The 26041-nt window shown below is 38.1% G+C and overlaps 1 pseudogene; it reads left to right on the top strand.

Annotated features, from left to right (window-relative positions):
- The first annotated feature begins 10823 nt into the window (after window positions 1-10823).
- On the top strand, window positions 10824-12130 carry LOC129071797 (40S ribosomal protein S3a-like; annotated as a pseudogene).
- Window positions 12131-26041: the final 13911 nt, after the last annotated feature.

Here is a 26041-nt window from a genome sequence, read left to right as displayed (position 1 = left end):
TCTGGGATAATACAGGAATCAATAGGTATCATATAGCAGTGGGCACTACATGATGACTAAGAAAAATCCCAATTTCCTGGTGTGTGATTTGGAGCATGCTTTGAGTGTTCTGGTTTATGGATTTGGGGGTTTGGAATATTCGTTTTGTTTGAAAACTCTCATCTCTCTGTTTTGTTTGGGAGATCTGTGAGAAAGCTTGTCTGTCTAACGTGAAACTTTGGTTATGGTTGTTCTTTGCTTGCTGTCTTATCTTTTAAGGTCTTGGCTTGCTCTTTGCTGTTTTGTTCACAGAAGGAATCCTCTGTCTTTGTCTCCTGGGTGCTGTGTCATTTAAAACTTGTAAACATCATTTGCACTAATGTCCTGGTCATTCGTTTTAGAGGATTTAGTTGGAGAGTACTCATTTGTTTGAAGTTTGTCTTAGCCTTAGATGTTGTTTTTGTTTCTGTTTAGAAATGGGTGGCTCAGTTTCAATTCCATCAGAAAATTCAACAGGTCACATTTTAGCTGACTAGTCTATTTACAGCTATAAGTCAATGACTAATTAGAATTGTTTTGCCAAAATTCTGGTAAATGTGATAAGATCTCTTATGTGCAAGCTTTCATGTTGTTACATCATAAAAATTCTACTTAGAAAGGATTTAAATTGATGGTTAAAGAGGGAAAAGATCACACTTCCCTCCTAGACTTTAAACTCAGAAAGAAGAAAAATGAGGAGATAGGTCTTTTAAACATTATGAATCCTCCTCCTGGAGGCATGGGAGCTGTGGTTGTCCCAGGAATAATGAGGAGATTAATGCCATCGCCAAATCTTGTGGAAACAACAGGGGTGACTGACCCACCTCAACGTGAAGGAAAAAAAAGACAGGCATTTTTAAACTGCTAAAGTCAGCCAAGCCTGGATCTCCACCACTTCTCTTCCAGCCTCCTTAAAGCTGTCAAGGACACACACACACACACACACACACGCACGCACGCACGCACGCGAAGAAGAAAATCTTGTGTTGTCAACAATTAGTAATAATACTGTTTATGTGTATGGTAAAAAATGTAAGAACTATCACAAATATTTTTTTCAAGATCATGAGGTCTGGAAAAATGTTTGCTATTAAAGTTGGTTTAAACTTGATATATTTTGAAGTTATTAACATAAAATATATGTTATTTGCCTGGTTTGCAGAAATAAGTTCATGTTATTTATATCTGTTACAAATTTTTCAAGAAAATAACTTGGGTAATAATTGACTTTAAAAGTCTCACAAAGTTGTTAAGAACTAATAAATAGATGAAACTAAAATGAAAGACTTTTGATAAAGTTTTTCAGTAATAATTACAAATATACCTAAACATAATTTTCCAAAGTCTTGGTGACTTAGAACTTTGGAGTTTTGCTGGATTAAATGGTGAAAATTATTACATATCTAAATATTTTGAAATAACAGGATACTGAAACATTAACTGATCTGAGTTTGCCTACTTTGGCTTCCCATTGCTATGAAGGTAAAAAATGGATTTGGATCTGTTAATGAATATATCTTACACTATATTTGAAGGATGTCTTTTGAAAATAAGAATGGGTTTGCTGATGGAATAAACGTATTTCTAGAAGCTATGAAAGGTATTCATAAAAGTATCAATCTAAAGATTTCTAATAAAGTTGGAGAGAAACTATATGGTTTGGTAATGGAAAGTATAAAATATGAAAACACTTCTTGAGGAAAAAGAAGAAAATAATTTATTCTAAAGTTGGTTATTTCTGAATGAGTTAAAAAGGGGCAAGCTAAAAGGGACTATGTAAATTTTAGAAAGATTATGTAAGTCACAGAGGGTTTATGTACATTGCACAGACTGTGCAAATTTAAGAAGGTTTGTAAAGAGAGATCTTAAGAGGAAATTATATAGTTAAGCTTAATAATGGGTTTAATTAGGTGAGTGAACCTAAATATCAAACATAAGCTAAGACAGAACTTGTTTGGTTCTTCTTCAGTCTGTTAAAATGAGAAAAGGTTTTCCTGTATATGTCTAGAAAACAAAAATTCTATTTAAAAACAGTTATATGTTATATTGTGTTAATCAGTTACTTGATTACTTAAAAACCCATATTCTTTATTGTAAGAACAAAAGTTTTGCTAGCATGTATTTATATTTGATACCTTTATTGTCACTTTGGGTAAATAATTTCATATTCTTCCATAATAATATATAATTTTTTTATTAACCTCCCCAGAGTTTAAATTTTAAGAGATTTTTCTTGACCTAAAATTGGCTTTGGGTCACTGCAATGAATCCCTGTAATGCCACAAGGATTTGCTCTTTCTCCTTAGGAAGAAATTTTGATCAAATCATGCCTATTTGATATGCTTAAAGTGCAAGGGAAGCTTCGTCAAATAAAGAGATAATAACTATATTCTATTAGGATACACATATTTTTGTTATTAAAGTGAATGTTCTAAAGATTATATAAAAATCTCCAAGAGCCTACAAAGTCCATATACTTTCATTTGTAATTTTAAATTGTTATCTTAAAATGTTGTTACAGGAAAGCAAATTCCTTTGTAAGTTGCATTATAATCAGATCTATACCCATATCATTTACAAATATGTTACATCTTCAGAAAGATCCATGGCAAGGACTCTGACTTATTTTAAATTACATATTTAAATTTATTCTGAGAATAAATTTTCAGATCATATTTTTGAATTCGATGAAGATTACTAGAACTCTGGAATAACTGGATCTAGAGAAATACTGGCAAATAATTAGCATAGACAAAAATTGTTTATGGAACAGAATGAAGGTGATTATAGTTTTGTAACTTTGTTGAAAATTTTTAATCTTTTTGTCTTTCAGACATAAGGAAACTTTTTCTTAAAGCAATTTAGTAAATTACATTTTCATAAGCAATATTGAGGCATTTATATTTATCTCCCTGGTCTCTTTGGAATTTGGAAACTCTTAATGAGTATTATTTCCATGGCAATATGTTTATTTGCACAAATCCAAAAGGAATCTGATTTCTTCATAACAGGACTCATAAAGCTAGTTTCCAATTGTGGCTCTATTAACCAAGACTTTGACTGGAATGTCATGTTTGAGAAAGACATGCCTAGACTCTGGATGTTACCAGAAAACTTTAAGGAATTAAAACTGACTTTGAAGCTGATAAAAACCCCTTAGAGAAATGCCCTGTAATTTTGCTTATTCATAAGGTTCATGGCAGTTTTTCCAGGTAAAGAGTGAAGGTGGCTTTCCTGGAAGGTGGAAAGGAAGAATCTCAAGGCATTTTGAGGCCCTTGAGAACTTGAGGAACTCATAGAGTTATAGCTATTGCAGGCAAAGTTACATGGCAACTGGGTGGCTTGGCTTCCCTGCCCTGTGGAGTTAATTAAAGCTCAAGCTGGAAATTCCTTATAAGATTGTAGCAAAGCACATTTAAGAACGCCTATAGCACTCTGGCTGGCTTGTATAGGCTTTCATTGGATTGAGTGCCGGCCTGTGAACCAAAGGGTCACTGGTTCAATTCCCAGTCAGGGCACATGCCTACGTTGCAGGTCAGGTCCCCTGTAGGGGGTGCACAAGAAGCAAACACACATTGATGTTTCTCTTTCTCCCTCCCTTCCCCTCTCTCTAAAAAGAAATAAATAAAATCTTTAAAAGAAAGAAAGAAAGCCTATAGCCCTGGCTACCATGGTTCAGTGGATTGAGTACCAACCTGTGAACTGAAAGGTCGCTGGTTCAATTCCTCATCAGGGCACATGCTTGGGTTGTGGGCCAAGTCCCCACTTGGGGCATACGAAAGGGAACCATTCAATGTTTCTTTCCCTCTCTTTCTCCCTTCCTTCCCCTCTCTCTAAAAACATACAAATAAAGTCATTAAAAACTGAAAGCCTATACAATCATCTCCTGTTCCTATTGTGTTTATGGAAATAATCAGGCTGAATCAAAACTGGACTTAGTGCAATAAATGAATTGTTCTTGATTTGGCTTTTTGATAAAAATGAGGGTAATTTTAGAGGGAGAAATTGTGTTTCAGTAGACCATAACACACAGTTATGGATATTAAACTCTAGTTCAGTTAATTGTCTTCAAAGCTTAATTTTTTACTTATGCACAGAGAAGATTGGAACAAGAATGATAGATCAGGTGCAGAAGGTCTCCAAGGCAGAAAGCTCAGGTGCCTAACAACATGCATGGGAAAGAGAAATAATAAGCAGATGGTGAAATGGAATGGTGAATGAGGAGGCCCAAAGCTCCTCAAGACACCTCTTAACCAATCATTATTTCCTCACAGGATCCCAAAATACAATTGACAGTGGGGAAGAAGTTGATAGACTTTTAGAAGACAAGAGAGCCACACTCTCTGTATCGAACACCAAACTGACAAAAACACAAGACAAAAAAAAAGCCCCAACAACAGTCTCAGTTGTAGTGTAATGAGAGAAATACAACAAGCCTCCCTCCAGCCTTTAGAATGACAACTCAGAGATTTTAAGTTACCACACATCTTCTTCAGCTTCTTCTATTTGCCTGAATGTCCCATCTCTCTGCTGCGATAAGACTTGCTCTTTAAATTGCCCACCCAAAGAGAGAAGAGAAAATTGCCCACTTCAAAGAGAAAAGTTACCTTTTCTCTTGAAGGGCAGCAGCTTTACTTGGATGTCTGACTGGAACATGCACTCCACCTCCAGATGCTTTTAACCTTTTCAGTGAGACCCAGAGGAGGACTGTACCCTCCTGAGATCTACAAGCAAGTAAGTAAAACTGTTTAGTCAGATAGGACTCCAGGGTGAGCAAATAATGTCCACCCAAATGGCCTGAGATCTCCCCGGAGAAACTTCAGACAACGATGACTATTTCTTTAGATGTATTCTATTACCCTGGTGGCGAATAGCTGCACATCAGCATGTACTTCGGAATCTCTCCAAGACTTTAATCACTATAGCCAATGAAACTGCCACTTCACTTTTTAATATGCAGAAATCACTGGACTTGGTAGCTAAAGTTGTCTTAGATCATTGGATTGCCTTAAACTACGTACTAGCAGAACAAGGATGAATTCGCATGGTCATCAACTCCTCTTCTTGTACATACATTGACACCTCACCTCAGGAGGAAATGAGCAGCTTCATGATTTTGCATGGAGGAGATAACTTTGAAATCACCCAAGAGCAGAGCTGAGATACTGCATGTTGCCAGAAATTCCTTAGTTCCCGTCTTCCCATTGTTCTCCTACCTATATAAACTAGCCAGGACACCTGAGATGGTAAGATCAGCTTTGGGACACGTTTCCCCCATCTTCCAGGTTGTTGGCACCTGGATAAAACCAGTTTCCTTTACAACAACATCTGCCTCTCGAGTATCGGCTTTCAAAGCAGTGGGCAGCCAGATCTGCATTCAGTTACCCTAAGAGGGTACATTTTAAAACTTCTCATTACACACAGAAAATTTATAGCTCTGTGTGGTGATAGATGTTAACTAGGTTTATTGTTTTGATTATGTCCCAATATGTACTTGTATCAAACCATTATGTGGTAGTCCTGAAAATAATGCAGAGTAGCCCCTCTTCCTGACTTGTGGTGGACCTTTCCAAGACTCCCAGTGGATGCCTTGAAACTGTGGATACTACTGAACCCTATATATGCTATGCTTTTCCTATACATACATACTTATGGTAAATTTTAATTCATAGATTAGGCACACTACACATTAACACCAATAGCTAATAAGAAATAGAGCAATTATAAAAATATACTGTAATGAAAGTTATATGAATGTGGTTTCTTTCTCAAAATATCTCATTGTACTGTACTCACCCTCCCACTTCTTGTGATGATGTAAGATAAAATGCCTAAATATGAGTTAAAGTGAGGTGGATGATGTAGGCATTGTGACACAGTGTTAGGATGCTATAAGGATTGCTTGAACACTAGCATTGCGATACCATGACAGTGGATCTGATAACTGAGATGGCTTCTAAGTGACTAACAGGCATGGACACATTGGACAAAGAGATCACTCATGGCCCAGGTGGGATGCAATGGGTCAGTGCAAGGCAGCTTGAGATTTCAGCACACTACTCAGAACAGTAAGCAATTTAAAACCTATTAATTTTTCATTTCTTAATTTTTCCATGTAATATTTTTGGACTATGGTTGACTGTGGGTAACTGATTTTTTATTTCCTATGGTTTTACCTTCCGTAATTAGGTAGGGGGACTACTATCATGTTATATGTTAAGTCCATCTTAACTTAAAACTTTTTCTCCTTTTGACCATTTTTAAACATATACTTTTGTGGAACTAAGTACATTTACACTGTCATCCAGCCATCACCACCATCAATCTCCAGAACTTTTTCACCTTCTCACGCTAAAACTCTCTCCCCATTAAACACTAACTCCACATTCTCCTTCTCTTCAGCCCCTGAAATCAAAATTCTACCTTTTGTTTCTATGTATATGACTATTGTAGGTCCTTGTATAAGTGGAATAGTACAATATTTGTCCTTAATTGACTGGGAGAAACGTTCTTCTGGTGCTAGAAAGAAACACATGGGAGAAAATGGTCTCTCTTTGTCCCTCAATATTGTTGAATCTTTGTGGGATGCATGGAAACTGCAGCAGCCCTTCTTCTATGACCACAAGGGGACACAGCTTCAAGGGTAACCAGGACAGCGGAGCAGAAAGATGAAAAGAACCTGCCACGATGAAAAGTTCCTCAAAAACTTCACAACAGAAGTACTTCAAAAAACCAAAAACAGAACTACCATATAAGATCCAAGAATCCCACTTCTGGGTATTTATCCAAAGGAAATGAAAACAGAGTATCAAAGAGATGTTTGCTCCCATGCTCATTACAGCATTAATCACAAGAGCAAGGTACGAAAACAACCTAAATGTTGAATAAAGAAGGAAATTCTGATGTTTGCCACAACACAGATGAAATTTGATGGCCTTGTGCTGCATGGTATCATTTATATGTGGAATCTAAATAACAAGTGAAACACATAGACAGAGTAGAGAAGTTGTTGGCAGAGGATGGGGAATGGAGGAAATAGAGAGGGGTTGATAGAATGGTAAAGGAAAAAAAAGAAGCTGCCACTGAATTAACTTCCCCTAGAGTTATTCCATTGTTAGCGTGCTTATTGTGAAGAATAACAGCTTTGCTTTATTATAATTTTTTAAATCTTCACCCAAGGGCATTTTCTTTTTAGAGAGGAAGGGAGAGAGAGAAACATCAGTGTGGGAGAGAAGCACTAAGTATTTGCCTCCTGTACATGCCCAGACCAGGGATCGGGGATCAAGGATTGAACCTGCAACCTTTTGGTCACAGGACGATGCTCCAACCCCCAGAGCCACAACGACCGGTGCACAACTTTGTCTTACTGATTAAGCTTTTTATAGTTGGGGCTTCTGTCCTTAAGGAATTAACAGTTTAGTAAAAGAGACTTTATAGATCAGATTCTTCTTTGCAGAGGTTTCTTCTAAAGCCCTTTATTTCTCTGGAGCTAACAACAGTTTTCTTATGGGTAGTTCTGTGGCCCGAACTTTGACAAGGAGATAAAACAGAAGGAAGGAAAGAATGGTGTAGACTCTGATGTAACCTAGTATCTCTCATTAGCTCACTCAGAATAAGCCATTGGAGGACCAGTCCGCAGCCCCTGGAAGAACATTTAAAATAGGGCAAAGAGCAAACAATTCTGCTCCAGGATCAGAGCTGTTTCCTGTGGGATGCTTCCTGTCTCCGCAGGTCTAACGTGTGTTTCCTTCCTCCTGCACTCATCGGCTGCCTCTTGTCTCTGTAGACCTAAACAATAACTGCTTATCTTTCCATCCTTGATTTCCTCTTCCATATTTGGTCTTTTGTCTGCCTGCTCTTTTGTAATTTTCGATCTCTTCTGAAAGGCTCATCTTCTTCCTAACCTTCCTTGTCTCTTGTCGTATCACTTTTCCAACTTTTAAAAAATAAAACTGAACTTTATTTTTTGGAGCAGTTTTAGTTTCACAGCCAAATAGAAAGCAGAAGAATTCCTCTCTACCCCTGCCTTCACACATACACAATCTACCCCATTATTGACGTCCTGCACCATAGAGGTACATTTGCTATAATTAATGAACCTATATTGACACATGATCATCATCCAAAGTCCATAACTTTACATTAGGGTTCACTGTTGGCAATGCCCATCCTATGGGTTTTGACAAATGTATTGCAACATGTATCTACCATTGTTGTACCATACCAACTAGTTTCACTGTCCTTAAAATCCTCTATGTTCCATCTATTCATCTCTCTCTTTCCTCAAACCTCTGGCAACCACTGACCTTTTATTGTCGCCATAGTTTTGCCTTTTCCAGAATGTTATATGGTTGGAATCATAAAATATGTAGTCTTTCCAGATCAGCTCCTTTCACTCAGTTAAATGCATTCAAGTTTCCTCCATGTCTAGTCATGACTTGATAGTTCATTTCTTTTTAGCCTTGAATAATATTCCATTGTTTGGATGTACTACAGTTTATTTATCAATTTACCTACTGAAGGAATCTTGAGTGCTCCCAAGTTTTGGCAATTATAAATAAAACTGCTATAAATATCTGTGTGCAGGTTTTTGTGTGGACATAAGTTTACAGTTTATTTGGGTAAATGCCAAGAGCTCAATTGCTGGATCATATGGTAAGGGTATGTCTAGTTTTGTAAGAACTAACTGTCTTCTGAAGTGGCTGAATCATTTGTCATTCCTATCAACAATGAATGAGAGTTCTTTTTGCTCTGCATCTTGTCAGCATTTGATGTTACCTGTGTCTGGGATTTGGGCCATCCTAATATGTGCATATCTCATTGTTGTTTTAATTTGTGTGACTCCCTAGTGACATATGATGTAGAGCATCTTTTCATATGCTCACTTGCCATCTGTATATCTTCTTTGGTGAAGTGTCTATTGAGGTGTCTTGCCCATTTTTAAATTGGGTTGTTTGTTTTCTTACTGTTGAGTTTTAAGAGTTCTTTGTATATTTTGTTAAGTCTTTTATCAGTTGTATTTTTCAAAGATTTTCTCCCATAAACTTAAAAAAATATGTATATATAGAGAAAGGAAGGAAAATAGAGAGAAAAACATCTATGTGAGGGAGAAACATTGATTGGTTTCCTCCTATATGATCCCAACTGGGGATCAAAACTGCAACCTACCTATGTGCCCTGGATGGAAATCAAACCCCCAACCTTTCAGTGTACAGGAAGACACTCCAACCAGTTGAATCACCTGGCCAAGGCACTCCCACAAACTTTTTTGTAAGAAAGCTGTAGCTTGGATTTCTGCCTGTTTTCTGTTTCAGGGCATAGATCTTTGACAGAATGCTGTGCTCAAGAGCTAACCAGCGGTGCCAAGAGGTAAACAGTTCTTTGTGCTGCTAAAATAAGTGTCTAAAAACAAGCAGCTAAAGCACAGCAGGTTTTTGTTGTTAATGGTAGAACTGAATTAAGTACTAACAATTGAATGTTTGAGTACTACACATTTGAGAGCTTAACTCAGGGTACAGACACTAATAAAATAATGTAATTTCCAGAGTCTTCTGACCCAGAGTAAAGATCCAGGAGTTTTTTTTTTTTTTTTTTTTTTTTTTTTTTACCAGAGATTAAGTTACCATTAGTAAACTTATTAATGGGTGCTTTGCCCTAAGAGTTCTCGTAACAGTAGCATATGTGGATGGAAATAGAAATTGTTAAAATGATTCTTTGGTGGGCTGCCAACCTGGTTTTGCCCACTTTGGACTTGCTCACAATGCAATCTTCAAAATGATGCATTTAGTCCAAATAGTTATCTACACCAATATTTCAGAGAAAGGGGTTCTTTAACTTGCAGCTTCATAAAGACCACAAAAGGATTCACTAAGGTCTGAGCTCATATTCTAGAAAGAAAATTCCATACATTTTTATCAGTTCCATCATCAGATTCAAACTTGCACCTGGCCTGGTCATCATGTAAAAGCAAGATACACACAATAATGACAATTATAGGCAATCACTCCATTTACTTACACCTGGCTTGCATTTAGTTCCCTCTCTTTCATTCCTATAATAGATTCCATTTTCTAAAACCTGATTTGGTGTTCTTCAAACCAAACTATCCTTGGGCTCTGAACAGATTGGTATCAATTCTTCTTCTTCTATCACTTTTTAGCTCTGTAGCTTGTGTAAATTATTTAATATCTCTCAGCTCATTTCTATATTTGTAAAAGGGGATCATGCTTGTATTGAAAAACCTCTAGAGGGATTGAGGTACAGTTGTCCACAGCTTCCTTCTATTCTCTGTCTCAATTTCCTACTTTTGCACTACAGGTGCTTCAGGAATTTATATAATACGCAGTAAGACAGGCATGAGCAGAGTAGGAACAATAGGCCAGGTACAAATGGTCACCCAAGGCTTTCTGCTACACCTTAAACCTAAGCTACAGCTTAAAACACAGCCATAGGGTGGGACCTTGTCCCCAGTGTCACCTTTTCTCCCCTAGCATATTGCTGATCATGCAATTTAGACCCCCTGACTTTTCATATTGCTGATCATGCAGTTTAGACTCCCTGACCTTTCATATTGCTGGTCATTTGGTTCAGATCCTCCCCGACCTTTCCTCTCCTGGCATGTCACCAGTCATGTGGTAGGTCCCCTTAGAGAAGGAACAAGGAGACATGAATAGACCAATCAGTGGAGCCCATGACCCTAAGGAGACACACCTGGAAAGCTGATGAATATTCTATAGAGATCTTTAGATTCTCTCTTGAAATCCCTGCCTTTACACTTTCGTCCTTTTGGCACTCTAAGCAGCACCATGGCGGTGGGCAGGAGCAAGCACTTTACAAGACAGCAAAAAGGGAGCCAAGAAGAAAGTGGCTGATCCATTTTCTAATGAAAATTGGTATGATATGAAAGCCCCAACTATGTTCAACATAAGAAATATTGGAAAAACACTAGTGGTGGGAATTCAAGGAACCAGAATAGCATCTGATGGTCTGAAGGGTCATGTTTTTGAAGTGAGCCTAGATGATCTGCAGAATGATGAAGTTGCATTTAGGAAATCCAAGCTAATTACTGAGGATGTTCAGGGCAAAAACTGCCTGACTAATTTCCATGGCATGGATCTTACCCATGACAAAATGTGCTCCATGGTCAAAAAATTGCAGACTGTGAGGAAGCTCATGTTGCTGTCAAGACTTCCAATGGATATTTGTTTCATATATTCTATGTTGGTGTTACTAAAAAACACAACAATCAGATCTGGAAGACCTCTTATGCTCAGCATCAACAGGTCCACCAACTCTGGAAGAAGATGATAGTATAATGACCTGAGAGGTGCAGAAAAATGACTTGAAAGAAGTGGTCAACAAATTGATTCCAGATAGAATTGGAAAAGACATAGAATAGGTTTGGTGCCCTGGCTGATGTGGATTGATCACCAGCCTGAGAACTGAGGGGTCACCAGTTCGATTCCCAGTCAGGGTGCATGCATGGGTTGCAGGCCAGGTCCTCAGCTGAGGGTGTGCAAAAAGCAACTGATCAATGTATTTCTCACACACGTATGTTTTTCTCCCTCTCTTTCTTCTCCCTTCCCCCTCTCTAAAAAATAAATAAATAAAATCTTTGTTCTAATTTTTAAAAAAAATTTTATTCATTCACACTGGAGAGCTATTATTGGGCTGGCTGTTGTCATTTTATTTATTTATTTATTTTTTAGAGAGGGGAAGGGAGGGAGAGAGGGAGAGAAACATCATCGTGTGGTTGCATCTCATATGTCCCCTACCAGGGACCTGGCCTGCAACCCAGGCATATGTCCTGCACTGGGAATCAAACCAGAGACCTTGTGGTTCACAGGCTGGTGCTCAATCCACTGAGCCACACCAGCCAGAGCACAAAATCTTTAAAAAAAAAGAAAGAAAGAGAAGACTTGCCAATCTATTTATTTGCTTCATGATATTTTTGTTAGACAAATTAAAATTCTGAAGAAGCCCATTTGAATTGGTAAAATTCATGGAGCTTCATAGTGAAGGTAGAAGTTCTGGAAAAGCTATTGTGAACAAGACAGGTGCTGAAGTTGAATAAGCTGAGGGATATGAGCCCCTGGTCCAAGATTCTGTTTAAAATTCAGACATTTAATGGTGACAAATAAAAAGACCTATTTGTGATTAAAAAAAAAAGAAAGAAAAGAAATCCCTGTCTTTAAGACAAATGACCCACTGCATGCGCACTCTCTCTTGAGCAATCCACACCTTTCCCCCTCTCCTTTCCCCAATTCCATTTTGTCTTTCTTTCTCCTAAGGTTCTTTGGCCTCTGTAACTTTCTTCATGAGTCCATGTAGCTCAGATGGCTCACTTCTTCCACAGCTCACTTCATCTACCTCTGTGACTTTCTAAACAATCTTCTACTTGTCTTTGAGTTCCTTGGCTCTAAATTCTTTCCTTAGCCAAACTCAAGGACTGAGGTCTAACATCTGATGCCATTTGCCATCAACAGAATCACCTCACAGAATATTTCCGCTCAGGCCCTGCTTCTAGTGTAAATCAAATTAAGGCTACATGTACTCTACTGCCTGTGTGACATTTCTTGTTCAAGCATTAATCTCAAAGAACCTTAGCAGATCCTACCAGCTAGATCAAAACTATTAACCCCAAAATGTGTTTGTTACTTTTAAATTTATTATACATATATAGGCATATTCACAGACAGCTGTTCTTATGGAAGCTCCAATTAAGGAACTGGTGAAAACAATTCCTTACATATGGTTTACCTACTTCAAATCTACTGGAATATTTTTTTAATTATTAAAGGTTTTCAAAAATTGAAGTATTCACAAACTCAGTGATGGTGAGGTCATGATATAAGAAATATATAGTTGGTCTTTGCCCTGGCTCTTGGCACAGAGCTTCTAAAACACTTGTAACTTTCTAGGCGATAAGAACAACAGGAACATCTTTTGTTATATTTGTGGGGTTTTTCTTGCCCGCCCCCCCTGCCGCAGATCCAGAAACTGGTGAAAGGGTTGTCTTTGACTATAATATTTGGTTTTAATTCTCCAGTTAAAAATAACTCTGAAGGTATAAAAGTGAAAGGAGTATCCTTTGTTATTCATAACCAGCCCCTTTCAACCCATACACAAGTTTATGTTAATGAGGTAATTTTTACTGGCCCCTAAGGATGTGGGGCTGGTTGTCAGGAAAGGCAATCTCATGATTAGAAGTTATAATTTTCAGTTCTATCCCTCAATCTCTGGGAAGGAAGGCAGTGAGGGCTGGAATTCAATCACCAATGATCAAAGACTTAATCAACCATGCCTACTGTAATTAAATCTCCATAAAAACCCATACCAGAGTTTGGAGAACTTTAAAGTTGGTGAACAAGAACACATCCACATCTTGAGAGTGTGGTATACCCAGAACTCCACAGGGACATTCTCCTATGCTTGGGACCCTTCCAGACCGCTCTCTGTGCATCTCTTCATCTAGTTATTATATTCTTTAATATATCCTTTGTAATAAATCAGTAATAGTAAATAAACTGTTTCCTTGGGTTCTGTGAGCAATTCTAGCAAATTATCAAACTTGAGGAGAGGGTCATGGGAACACCTGATTTACAGCTGGTTAGTCGGAAGTATAGGTGACAACTTGGAAATTTTGATTGGCATCTGAAGAGGGAACAGTCTTGTGGGACAGACCCCTTAACCTGTAGGGTCCAAGCTAGCCCCAGACAGTTTTAAAATTGAGTTAAATTGTAGGACACCCAGCCAGTGTCTGTTGAGAACTAGAGAACTGCTTGATGTGAAAAAACCCACACATCTGGTGCCAGAAGTATTGCATGTAGAGAGAAAAAGATGCTTTCCCTTTTAATGACTTATTATAAAGTGAATTCACTCATTAATCCTAACCAAAATCAAGAAATAGAGTATTGTCAACTTACCAGAATTGGAATGACCCTTGTGACTTCTCCCATTTATTGCTCTCCTTATCTTCCAAAAAGATAACCACTGTGTCTCATTATACATTAGTTTTGTCTGTTTCTGTAGATTTGTCTATTCTGGACAGTTAATATAAATGCATATATGCAGAAAAGGCTGAAAAATAAGTGAGCTAAGTGTTCATCTTAAGATGTTAGCAGAAGAGCATATTAAACCTATAGATAGTAGAACTGAGAAAAAGAAAACAGATCATAGAATTATCAAAAGCAAACACTGGTTCGTTGAAAAGGCTATTAATATCAAAATACTACTGATAAGACTACTAAAAAAGAGAAGCCAGATAAGCAGTAACAGGATTGAAGAAGGGGACATCACTATATATGTAAACAGGTATTAAAAAGCTAAGAGGATATTATAAACAAATTCATGACAATACATTTGAAAACCTGGATGTTTATATAGTTTGTTCCTTTTTATTCTGAATATCTGTATGAATATATCACAGTTTTTTTTAAACCATTAATCTGTTTAAGGAATCTGGGCTCTTTTCAGTTGGGAGCTATCACAAATAAAGCTGCTATAAATATCCATGTACAGGTTTTCATGTGAACATATGTTTTTTTCTGGGATAAATGCCCCAGAGTGCAATTGCTGGGTCATATGGCAATGGTATATTTAGTTTACCAAAGGAAGTTTAGTTTTGTAAATTGCTCAACTCTTCTTCAGAGTGGCAGCACCATTTTACATTCCCACCAACAATAGATGACAGATCTAGTTCTCTCTTATTAGCATTTGGTTTTGTCACTTTTTTTCAACTTAAAATAACACAGTTTTAGTTCTTGTTTATACTGTGTATTGATGGAGCAGCCACTATCTGAAATGTCATTTGCCACCATGGAGAAAGATGAATACCTCTTAAGGGTCTGGAAATAGCTTGAGTGGGCTGGCAAGTTTGGTGGGGCAGGGTCTCAGGAAATCACTAGGGAGGGCCACAGTGTGAGCCTGGTAGATGGAGACTCAGATGTGGCGCCTGCCTGCTGGCTGTATGTGTGTGTTGGGAGTTATCTCAAAAAAGGAACAATGAAATCAACAGAGACAAGAGGGAAGGCGGTGGGGGGAAGGAAGGGAAGGGGAAAGTCAAGGAACATGTAGCAAGGACTCATGGACAAAACCAAAAGGGAAGAGCTGAGGGAGGGAAGGAGGGAGGGGCAAGGAAAAGAGGTGGTGGGGAGGCAGAGACAAATGTATTTAAAAATAAATTAAAATTAAATTTTTTAAAAAAAGGAACAATGGCCTCAGCCAGCACTTTTTTTCTGGCGGAAAGCTGCACCCCCAGCCCCTGCGGCTCTTCTGATGCAAGACAAGTCAGTTCCTCTCCATATGACCCTGGTGCCTTTCAAGCTGCTCCGTCTCCCTCAGAGCCCTCTGTCTCCCTCAGCCTCAACCGTGCTTGGTTTTGCAGCCAGAAGTTATGGGAACTTATCTCTCTGGCGCTGGAACCCTGGGCTGGGGGGCCTGGTGTGAGACTGGGACCCCTTGCTCCTCAGAGGGAACCTCCGCAGCCAGATATCCCTCCTGATTTCCATCTACCACATGTGGATGTGGGACCAGCCAATTCCATGTCTCCACCCCTCCTCCTACCAGTCTTGGTGTGGCTTCTTTAAATCCCTAGTTGTGAGACTTTCATTCAGGCAGATTTCAGGTGTTCTGAATGATGGTTGTTCTGTAGTTTAGTTGTAATTTTGATGTGATTGTGGGAGGACTGGAGTACTGGATTTATCTATCTTGACTGGAAGTCCATTTAAAAAATATATAATCCAAAACTTTTAGTATTTTTGAAGGGAGAGTTGATCTGCAACATATTAAACCTCTATAATCCATACTGATTCAGGTTTTTGAGGGATTATGACCCAGGCATCTAGATATTTTTAAAATTTTCACTGGTGAATTTGATTTGCAGCCAGGATTATGAAGACATCTTGATTTCAGAAGACACAATCTTTGAAGGAAAAAACATCCTTTGAAAAAATAGCCATATCCAATGATGGATATGTGATAAACAATGAAAGTATATGGTAGGATAGTAGAGCTTAATAACAATTCAGAAATATAAACAAGGGTTATATGACCCAAAAAATAACGTTTTAGGGAAAATTTTAAAAAACTTTTGAAAATTCAAAATAGATTTTTCTTAAAATGATTTACTTAGACCAAAAAATAATTTTAAATTTCGATTTTACAGCCATGAGGAATTCCTTATCAACATGAAAGAAAGACAATAATTGATAAGGAGCTGTCCAACTACCCAACTCACCTAGAAAAGAAAAAAAAAATAGAAAAAGTACAGATAGTGGCTAATCAAGTTAACTGACTAATTTGAAGCCATCAAAATTCTGACAGCCATCCTGGCTGGTGTGGCTCACTGTATTGAACGCCAGTCGGCGAACTGAAAGGTTGTTGGTTCATTTCCCAGTCAGGGCACATACTTGGTTGCTGGCCAGGTCCCCATTTGGGGGTGTGGAAGAGGCAACCCAGCTGATGTATCTCTCACACATGAATGTTTCTCTCCCTCTTTTTCCCTCCCTTCCTATCTCTCTAAAAATAAATAAATAAAATAAATTCTGACAACCCAGGGAAGCTGGGGGATTGTGTCTCTGGGGGGAATTGAACCTCTACAGAATACACAAAGGGGAAATATTGAAAATTCTAAGAACTAAAAATGTAATGCTTCATGAAGAGCAGTAACATAAAGTAGAAAATTAGAGTGTATTATTTAAAGAGGAGCAAGTCAAAGAGTAAGAGGTTTAAGAAAAACAGAAAGAAAGAGAAGTGTCTCCCTATTAGCCCCTCTGGCTGCTCCAATAACAGACCCAAAATCATCCCTGCCTCTCCAGTGGGATTCTGTTACGTGCAACCACAGAGTCCACACAGCAGCTATGTGCCACTTTGGAAAACTGGTGGTAATGACACCAGAATGGCTAGTCAGGGCAGATAAGTAGTCAAACCTGCTCACCTGCTTGTGCTCTCTACCAGGATGGCATCAGGATCAACAAAATCACTGAAAGCAGAAAGCTGGACTTCATTCTTGACTCCTATACTGCCTAATGATAATGTGACAACTTTCCCTACTTTGCTACCCTAGAATTTATAATGAAAAATCTTCTGTGTTCCTCCAGAATACCCTCTTTCAGAGCAAACTGTGGGTTTCAATCTTGCTATTTTTTACATTTCCCAGCAACATAACTGACCTAGTTCTAGTCTTACCAGGAGATGCTAAAGGTCATGCAAGAGGATTTTTGGGACACAACCTTCAAGCCCATGCACTCAGGCTTCAGTGACACATAAATATGGTCTGGCACAAATAACACCCTTTTTCATTACAAAATCATACACATGTAATTCTCTAACATAACAATATCACACTCGAGCACATCATATGACATTTTAAGTGAAATATTCAAATTGCTGCCCATCTCATATGAGACATTCATGTGCCCTACCAACCACACTCAAGCAGGTGTTACTTCTGCCAGACCCTGTGTATATATATTTTATATTTCCTTGATTGCGCTATTACAGTTGTCCTGATTTTTCCCCTTTGCTCCCTCCACCCAGCCCGCTCCACTCCCTCAGGCAGTCCTCTCACCATTGTTCATGTCCGTGGGTCATGTGTATAAGTTGTTTGGCTATTCCATTTCCTATACTGTACTTTACATCCCTATGGTTATTTTTAATGACCTATTTGTACCCCTCACCTGTTCACCTCTTCCCTCATACCCCCCTTCAGCCTGGAAACCATCAAAACAAACTTTGTGTCCATGATTCTGTCTCTGTTCTCCTTGTTTGCTTAGTTTGTTTATTTGCATTCAATTGTTGATAGATTTATTTTTTTTTTTTGCCATTTTATTGTTCATAGTTTTGATCTTCTTTTTCTTAAATAATTCCCTTTCGCCCTGGCTGGTGTGGCTCAATGGATTGAACAATGGCCTGCAAACCAAAGGTTTGCTGGTTCACTTCCCAGTCAGGGCACATGCCTGGGTTGTGGCGCCGGGCCCCCAGTAGGGGGTACGCAAGAGAAAACCACACATTGATGTTTCCCTCCCTCTCTTTCCCTCCATTCCACTCTCTTTACAAATAAATAAATAAAATCTTTTAAAGAAATTAAATAACTCCCTTTAATATTTTATATAATAATGGTTTGGTGATGATGAACTCCTTTAGTTTTTTCTTGTCTTGGAAGCTCATTATCTGCCCTTCGATTCTAAATGATAGCTTTGCTGGGTAGAGCAATCTTGCCTGTAGGTCTTGGCATTTCATGACTTTGAATATTTGCCAATCTCTTCTAGCCTGCAAAGTTTCTTTTGAGTAATCAGTTGATAGTCTTATGGGAACTCCCCTATAGGTAACAAACTTCTCATGCTCCTTATAAGATTCTCTTTCTCTTTAACCTTTGGCCTTTTAATTATGATGTGTCTTGGAGTGGGCCTCTTTATATCCATCTTGTTTGGTACTCTCTGTGCTTCCTGGACTTGCATGTCTATTTCCTTCACCAAATTAGGAAAGTTTTCTTTCACTGTTTTTTTACAGATAGAGTTCCATTTTCTTGCTTTCTCTTCTTCTGGCACCCTATGATGTGAATGTTGGACCTCTTGAAGTTGTTCTAGAGGCTGTTTATACTATCCTCATTTTTTTTTATTCTTTTTTCTTCTTGTTCTGGTTTGTTGTTTTTTGCTTCCTTATGTTCCAGATCATTGATTTGATTCTCAGCTTCATCCACTATAGTGTTGTTTCCCTGTAAATTGTTCTTTGTTTCAGTTAGTGCATTCTTTGTTTCTGACTGGATCTTTTTTATGCTGCTGAGGTCTTCACTGAGTTCCTTGAGCATCCTTATAACCAGTGTTTTGAACTCTGCATCTTGATAGATTGCTTATCTCCATTTAGCTCATTTAGATTTCTTCTGGAGTTTTGATCTGTTCTTTCATTTGGGCCATGTTTCCTTTTCTCCTCCTTTTGGCAGCCTCCCTGTGTTTATTTCCATGTATTGGCAGAGCTGCTTTGATTCTGTGTCTCGGTAGTGTGACCTGATGTAGTACGTGACCTATGGTGTCCTGTGGCACAGCCTCCCCTATAACCCAAGCTACGTACTCGAGGTATGCCCTTTGTGTGGGCTGAGTACACCCTCCTCTTGTAGTTGAGACTTCATTGCTGTTTGGCAGGTCAATGAGAGGGATTTACCCAGGCCAGTGAGCTGCAAGGATTAGGTGTGACCACTTACTACCAACCTTTGCCCTCTGTGTAGGATCAGCTATGCAGGGGCAGGATGATGGTGCTCCAATGTGGTCTTTAACTGTCCACTGGATGTACTTGCCCTGGGGTTTCCCAGGTGATGCAGGTCAAGGTCAGCCCCCACCTGTATTTTGCCCGGGCCACCCTTCCTGAGTTATAAAGCAATCTAAGGTAGCTGCTACTTGTGCTGGGCTCAGAGATTCCCAGGTGAAGCCAAGCAGTGAATCTAGGCTGGCTACTGCTAGTGATGGGCATGGGGCTCACTGAGGCCAGCTGTTGCTTGTTTGACAGGATTTAGGAAGTTGTGAAGCATGAGAAAGGACCAGTTATTTATATGGAAAAGCAGTTTGGTTTGGACCCGTAAGTTGGGTTGGGCAGAGTCTCTGAGGATTCTCCAAGGCAGGTCAAACAGTGTTAACGAGATTGATGGAGTCTCAAATATGGTACCAGCTTGCTGGCTCTGGAGAGGGAGTTTAGAAAATCCTCTGCTCACCTTGATGCCAGACACTTCAGTTCTTCCTTGTATGCCACTGTTGCCTTTCAAGCTGCCTCCCTGGTACTGGAACTCAGAGGCTGAGTGAGTCTGAGTAGGTAAGTTTGTGTGTGTGTTAACAGAAACTGGTTGGGGTTCCAGAAGTTACTTGTACTGACTCAATCTCCACTGTTTTTTGCAGCCAGAAGTTGTGGGGACTTATCTTCCTGCCACAGGAACCCTGGACTGGGGCTGAGACTCCTTGCTCCCACGGTATCCCTCTTGAATTTTTATCCACCACACATGGGTGTGGGACCAGCCCTTTCTGCATCTTTGCCCCTCCTACCAGTCTGGATGGATGTGGTTTCTTTAATTCTGTAGTTGTCAGACTTCCTTTCAACTCGATTTCTGACAGTTCTGAGTGATGATTGTTCTATATCTTAGTTGTAACAATGCTGTGTATTTTTAAAATAAAAAAATTTAAGACTTTCAGGATTTATTATTATTTTAGTATAATGTTGTTTTAATATGTCCAAACCCAATATTAGGTATAAACTTCTTAGGATTCTTATGCAAGTATAAATCAAACCTAAGTAATTAAATACAGCCCAACTTACAACTAATAAAATTAAATTTTGTTTGACTTTTTGAGGAGCCTCTATACTGTTCTTTGCAGTGGCTGAACCACTTTAAAATCTCACCAAGAATGCACAAATGTTCCCTTTTTTCCACATGCCTACCAACACTTATCTCTGCATTCTTGATGGAAGTCATTCTTACAGGTGTGAAGTGATAATTCACCTTGGTTTTGATTTGAACTTCCCTCATGATTAATGATGCTTAGTGCCTTTTTATGTACCTGTTGGCCATTTGGATGTATTCTTTGGAAAAAAGTATATTTTAAAAATAAGATTTGTTTTTTTGCTGTTGAATTGTATGAGTTCTTTACAAATTTTGGATATTAACCTTTATCCAGTACATGGTTTGCAAAAATTTTCTCCCATTCTGTAGATGGCCTTTTTGTTGTTAAAAATGGTATCTTTTGCTGTGCAGGAGCTTTTAAGTTGGATGTAGTCCCACTTGTTTTTTTGTTTGTTTTTTGTCATTTGTGCTCTGTGTTATATTCAAAATATCATTTCCAAGTCACGTTGAGGACCTTCTTCCTTATCAGTTTTATGGTTTCAGGTCTTATGTTTGTCTTTAATCCAAGTTAATTTTTTTGAGTGGTGTAAGATAGGGGTCCAATTTTATGTTTTTGCATGTAGTTACACAGTTTTTCCAAAATCATTTAGGAGACTATCCTTTCCCAACTAGATGTTCCTAGTTCCCTTATCAAATATTAGTTGAATATATATACACATTTCTGAGCTTTCTATTTTGTTCCATTGGCTTATGTGTCTATTTTTATGCCAGTAACATATTTTTTTTTAGTATCATACTGTTTTAATTATGATAGTTTTGTAGTCACTTGAAATTTGGAAGTGTTGTTACCTCTGGCTTTGTTCTCCTTTCTTAGTATTACTTTGGCAATGCAGGTTGTTTTGTAAATATTTTAGGATTGCTTTTTCTTTTCCTGTAAAAAGTGCCATTGGAAATTTGGTAGGGATTGTGTTGAATCTAAATAGCTTTGAACAGCACAAATATTTTAACACTATTAACTCTTCCAATCCATGAACATGGGATGCCCTTCTATTTTGTTGTTGTTTCTTTCAGCAAAGTCTTATAGTTTTCATTTCACAGATCTTTCACTTTATTGGTTAAATTTATTCTAGGTATTTTTATCACTTTTGACTCTAGTGTGACTGGAATAGGTTTCTTTCTTTTTCAGATGTTTCACTGTTAGTATATAAGAAAGCAACTGACGTGTGTATTGATTTTATATTCTGAAACTTTACTGAATTCAATGATTAGATCCAAGTTTCTTAGTTGTCTTTTATATCTTAGTAAGTTAAAAATATATATATTGATTTTAGAGAGAAGGGGGAGAGAGAAACATTGATTTGTTGTTCCACTTATTTATGCATTCATTGGGTGCTTTTTGTGCGTGACTTGGTGGGAGATTGAACCTGCAATGTTGGCATATGGGGATGATGTTCTAAGCAACTGAGTTGCCCAGCAGGGCTCTTAATATTAAAAATCATTATGAAAAAAATTGACATATAACCACACATTGGCCTGTAACACAATGAACAATCTTGTTTATCCCAGCTATAATACTTAATGAATTCAATAATTAAACTCCTGAGAGTGTAACAAATTGTTATGAGTAAATTCAGGTTTGAAAAGTAGATGATTTTGTTGAATCTGTGAACTCAGGACATAAAATTCTTATCAACACATTCTTTCACTATATTTCATTCATAATAAATCACATTTGATGGGTTACTTTGTAGAAATTCTAAGTATAAACACAGCAGCTAAGTAAACAAAAATGTGCTCAACATTTATTTAGTGCTCAATTTTTAGTTCACTACTTCCTTGTTATCTGTTGTGTCAACATCTGTAAGTTAATAGAATTTGTTTTTACTCGATCACTGCATCTTCTGGATGTTTCTTCATTCATTGGCTAGAATGATTACAGGAAAATCATGTCCAAGTGAGCTTTGTCACTTCTCTCGAGCATTTTTTATGGCTACAGAGAAGAGGAGCTGATGGAGGCTCTATTAAATCTCAGCCCAACCCTTTCTTCCACCACGAGTTCCAGGGTATAGCAGAGGCTCCCCAGATGTTGAGATGTTCTGAATTTCTCCCACATCCTTTCCTGGGCCTAGATTAAATTCTGCTTCACTGGTTGGAATATGGCCCATGTGGTGGTGGTAATAGCAGGGTACCTTGTTTATTCTAGTGTCCCTCTGGCCTGGCAGCTTACTTTAAAATTAACCTTAACCTGATGGAAGGGGCAATCTTCCCCTCTTGGAATACCCCACAGGAAGACTGTTGGCTACAAAGGAGATCCACCCCTGTTCACCTTTCAGACTGAGCTACAAGGTCCTGCTTGGCCCCAGACTTTTACCTCCGTAAGCTTTGCTCATGGCTGAAAGGCCTGTCTTCTGCAGTTCTGGCTTCTACCACCAGATTAGTGCAGTAAGGATACTAAGTTGCAGTTGGCTGGTCAAGGGCAAGAATGTGAATTATTGCTAAGTTTCTTAGATATGATTATCAGTATTATGGTTATACTGGAAAGTACCTTTTTTAGGAGAAGCATGTTGATGTATTTTGAGATCAAGTGTCATGGTATTTCACTTTCAAATAGTTCAGACAACAAAATACACATACATACATATAAATCACATGTGCCACATATTACTGTTTTTCTCTAATTCTCTGCTTATAAATAGGAAAACTGAGGTCAAGGGAGAGCTGTTCATAGGTTAAGGTACCAGGATTGCATACAATTCTGCCAGAGTATGTTTGATTAATCTTGAAGGTATTTTTGCCCTTGGCAGTGAGAAACAACTGGGCGGCACTGCTTCAGTCTCCAGACTGTCCATGCTGAACACAAAATGATTATAATTTGGAGGGAACATTAAATGTGAAATGAGCATGTCTGGGGGCATGTAAATTGAACACTGGTTGGGAGACCTAAGTTTAACTTCTGGTGTTAAAAATTTTGTGCAACAGGTTCAGTCTGTTTAGCAGGCAACCCTGCCACCAGCTTCCTTCAAGTTGACTTTTATTACTTTTTTCTATTTTTCCTATCCACATCTAATTTTAACATTGGCACCTTCTGGATCTCCCTTGATTCATTTAATATTTAATGAGTACTGTTTGTGTGAGTTGGGGGGCGGGGGGTCCAGGACAGGCGAGATCATAATCTTTGCAACGGAATAGGGCAAAAAGCTTGCCCTCAAACATCTTACATTCTAATAAAAAAAAGGCAAATATAATTACTATGACTATGTTCTTTTAACATAATCCTTTATGATTTATAACTTTATATTTGCAAAGACCCTTTTATCAACTAAAGTAACATTTACAGGTTCCAGGGATTAGGACCTGCTGTCTTCAAAGGACATTTTCAGCCTACAAAACAGATGGGGGACATCAGAAGCCCACTTTAGATGGGTCACCACTTAAGTTCTTATTTGTTGTCTGAATGGTTGGCAGACTACTAGAGTTAAGCTATATTCAGAATACTATCCCATTTCTCTATAAGCCTAAGCTGTGGTGCTTTCTTTTGCTTACTTCCTTACTTCTTTGTTTTCTCGAACTCTCATTAACTAAAATAAGTTGGGCATGTCTCTGCTGCTTGCAAATTGAGTAAAACTGCAGCAAAACAGCTGACCTAAGAATGCTTAATTTTGCATATAATTTTCACTGTACATTTACCAAAATATCAATGGTTGTAGATCTTTTAGGATTATTGGTTCAGTCCATGCTCCCCTTCTCTGAGAACTATCCCCCCACCAATTGGGGTAGGTCCCTTTGACAATGTCAATAATAAGCAACAGCCCTCCCCCGTTCCCAAAGAGACCTGATTGGATCAGACAGGCACTTGACTAAGTTGGACCAATCAAATTCTCTTAGGAGACCTGGAACACAGACATAAATCACTTGGTTTCTGAAAGTGAAATGGGTTGCTGAAAGGCATCTTCTACCAAGTGAAAGCCATTATGTACAAAGAAGCAGACAATCGATGTTTCTCTCCCTTCCTCTCTCTAAAATCAATAAACATATACTTGTGTGAAGATTTAAAAAAAAGAAAGAGAGAATTCTGCTCCCCCACCTATGTCCTGATAGTGAATTTTCCTTTTTGCTTAGGTAGTCTGAGAGGGTATGTGTTATCAGCAACCAAAAGATGTTTAAGACTGTTTCAATCTGGCTTAAATATGCTTACCTTGCTCACACAAAATTATTCATGCTCAATAGGTAAAATGATGCTGTACTTGGGTAATTTTTCAGAAGATCCCTCTAAAGCCTCCAGAGATTGACCAATGATAATTAGTCTTTCCTGACATTTTAATAAGTATTTTAACTATTGGCCAAGAACAATATTATGAAGATGTTTTCATTCCATAATACAGTGGCATATTCCCTTATGGGATATCTTCATTTAACCCCCTCATTTTCAAGTAAGGAAACTAAGGCCCAACATGGCCAAAAACCTTCCCCTGTGCTGGGATTAGAATCTTGTTTCTGTAGTGCTCAGGATAGGGTCCTTTGTCAATAATTTTTTTAGGGCCAAGATGGTACTCCCCCCCTTTCCTTAAATTCCAAGTGAAATCACTAAACAATATTTACTGATTGCCGACTTAATTGGTTAGGATTCTTTTAGTTGGAAGTTTAAAAAATCTAGCTCAAACAGCTTAAGCTAAAATAGAAAAAAAAAAAAAAAAAAGAGGCTCCAGGAATACACTTGTTTTAGGCATGACTGTTTCTAGGCTCAAAATTACTATGAGAATAGACTTATATCCTATCAGCTTAGCTACCCCAGCAGTACATGCCAACTATCATTGGACTTCTCAGTTGTGTGAATCAATAAATTCCTTTTTATCCTCTAAAGCAAATTCAAATTTGGTTTCTGTCACTTGCAACAAGTGTTCTGCCTAAAATTGAACTTATCAAAAAGAGTTATCCTCAAACAAGGATAATCAGATTCTCTCTTCAAAACTTGGAATGTAAGAGTAGGATGTACAACCAGAAGCTGCAAGAACATGTAAGAAAGACAGCAATTCAGATGATAATGAAAAGAAACAATATTGACACACTATCTTGACGTCTATTTTCTACCTCTTCTATCTCCTTTTTATCTTATATCTTAAACTTACTTGTGACTTCAGCTTATTCTTGGTCCTACCAGCATCATAGCCTGGATTGCTGCATAATATCCTAAACTGATTTGACCCTTAAATCTTCCCTTTAGAAATAGCAAAAGATAAATTGTCAGCAAAGCCTTCTGCGCTCTACACAGAACATACAAGGACAGGTTTCCTACTCCAATCTGGTAAGGCTCCTCATAGCATCTTAGGATATGAAATAACTCATGTTATAACTACTGTAGTTACCACATTTGGATCAGCATGTGGACTTCCCTAAGGCAGGAGGCTTGACAAGACAACTGAGATCCTTTGCAGGCAAGTAATTGTACCTGCAAATTTCCTGGGTTCTCAAGTTACTTAACATCTCTGAGTCTCAATTCCTATGGCAATAAAACAGGAAGAAATCACTGACTTGGAATAAAAAATGAAATATATGTAAAATCAATGGTATATGTTCAGTACTCAAGGAATGTTAGTTCCCTTTTCCTAAAATTTAATGTCATTTACTATAAGAAGTATTACCCAATTATCTTCTTTTGTTCAAACGTCTTAAAATTTATACAATGGAATAGTACATATGACA

Source organism: Pteronotus mesoamericanus, unplaced genomic scaffold (assembly GCF_021234165.1).
Source record: "Pteronotus mesoamericanus isolate MK-2021 breed Mesoamerican mustached bat unplaced genomic scaffold, CSHL_Meso_final contig_27, whole genome shotgun sequence".
NCBI lineage: Eukaryota > Metazoa > Chordata > Mammalia > Chiroptera > Mormoopidae > Pteronotus > Pteronotus mesoamericanus.
Note: the sequence above shows the minus strand (reverse complement) of the source record. Positions and strands in the feature narration are given on the sequence as shown.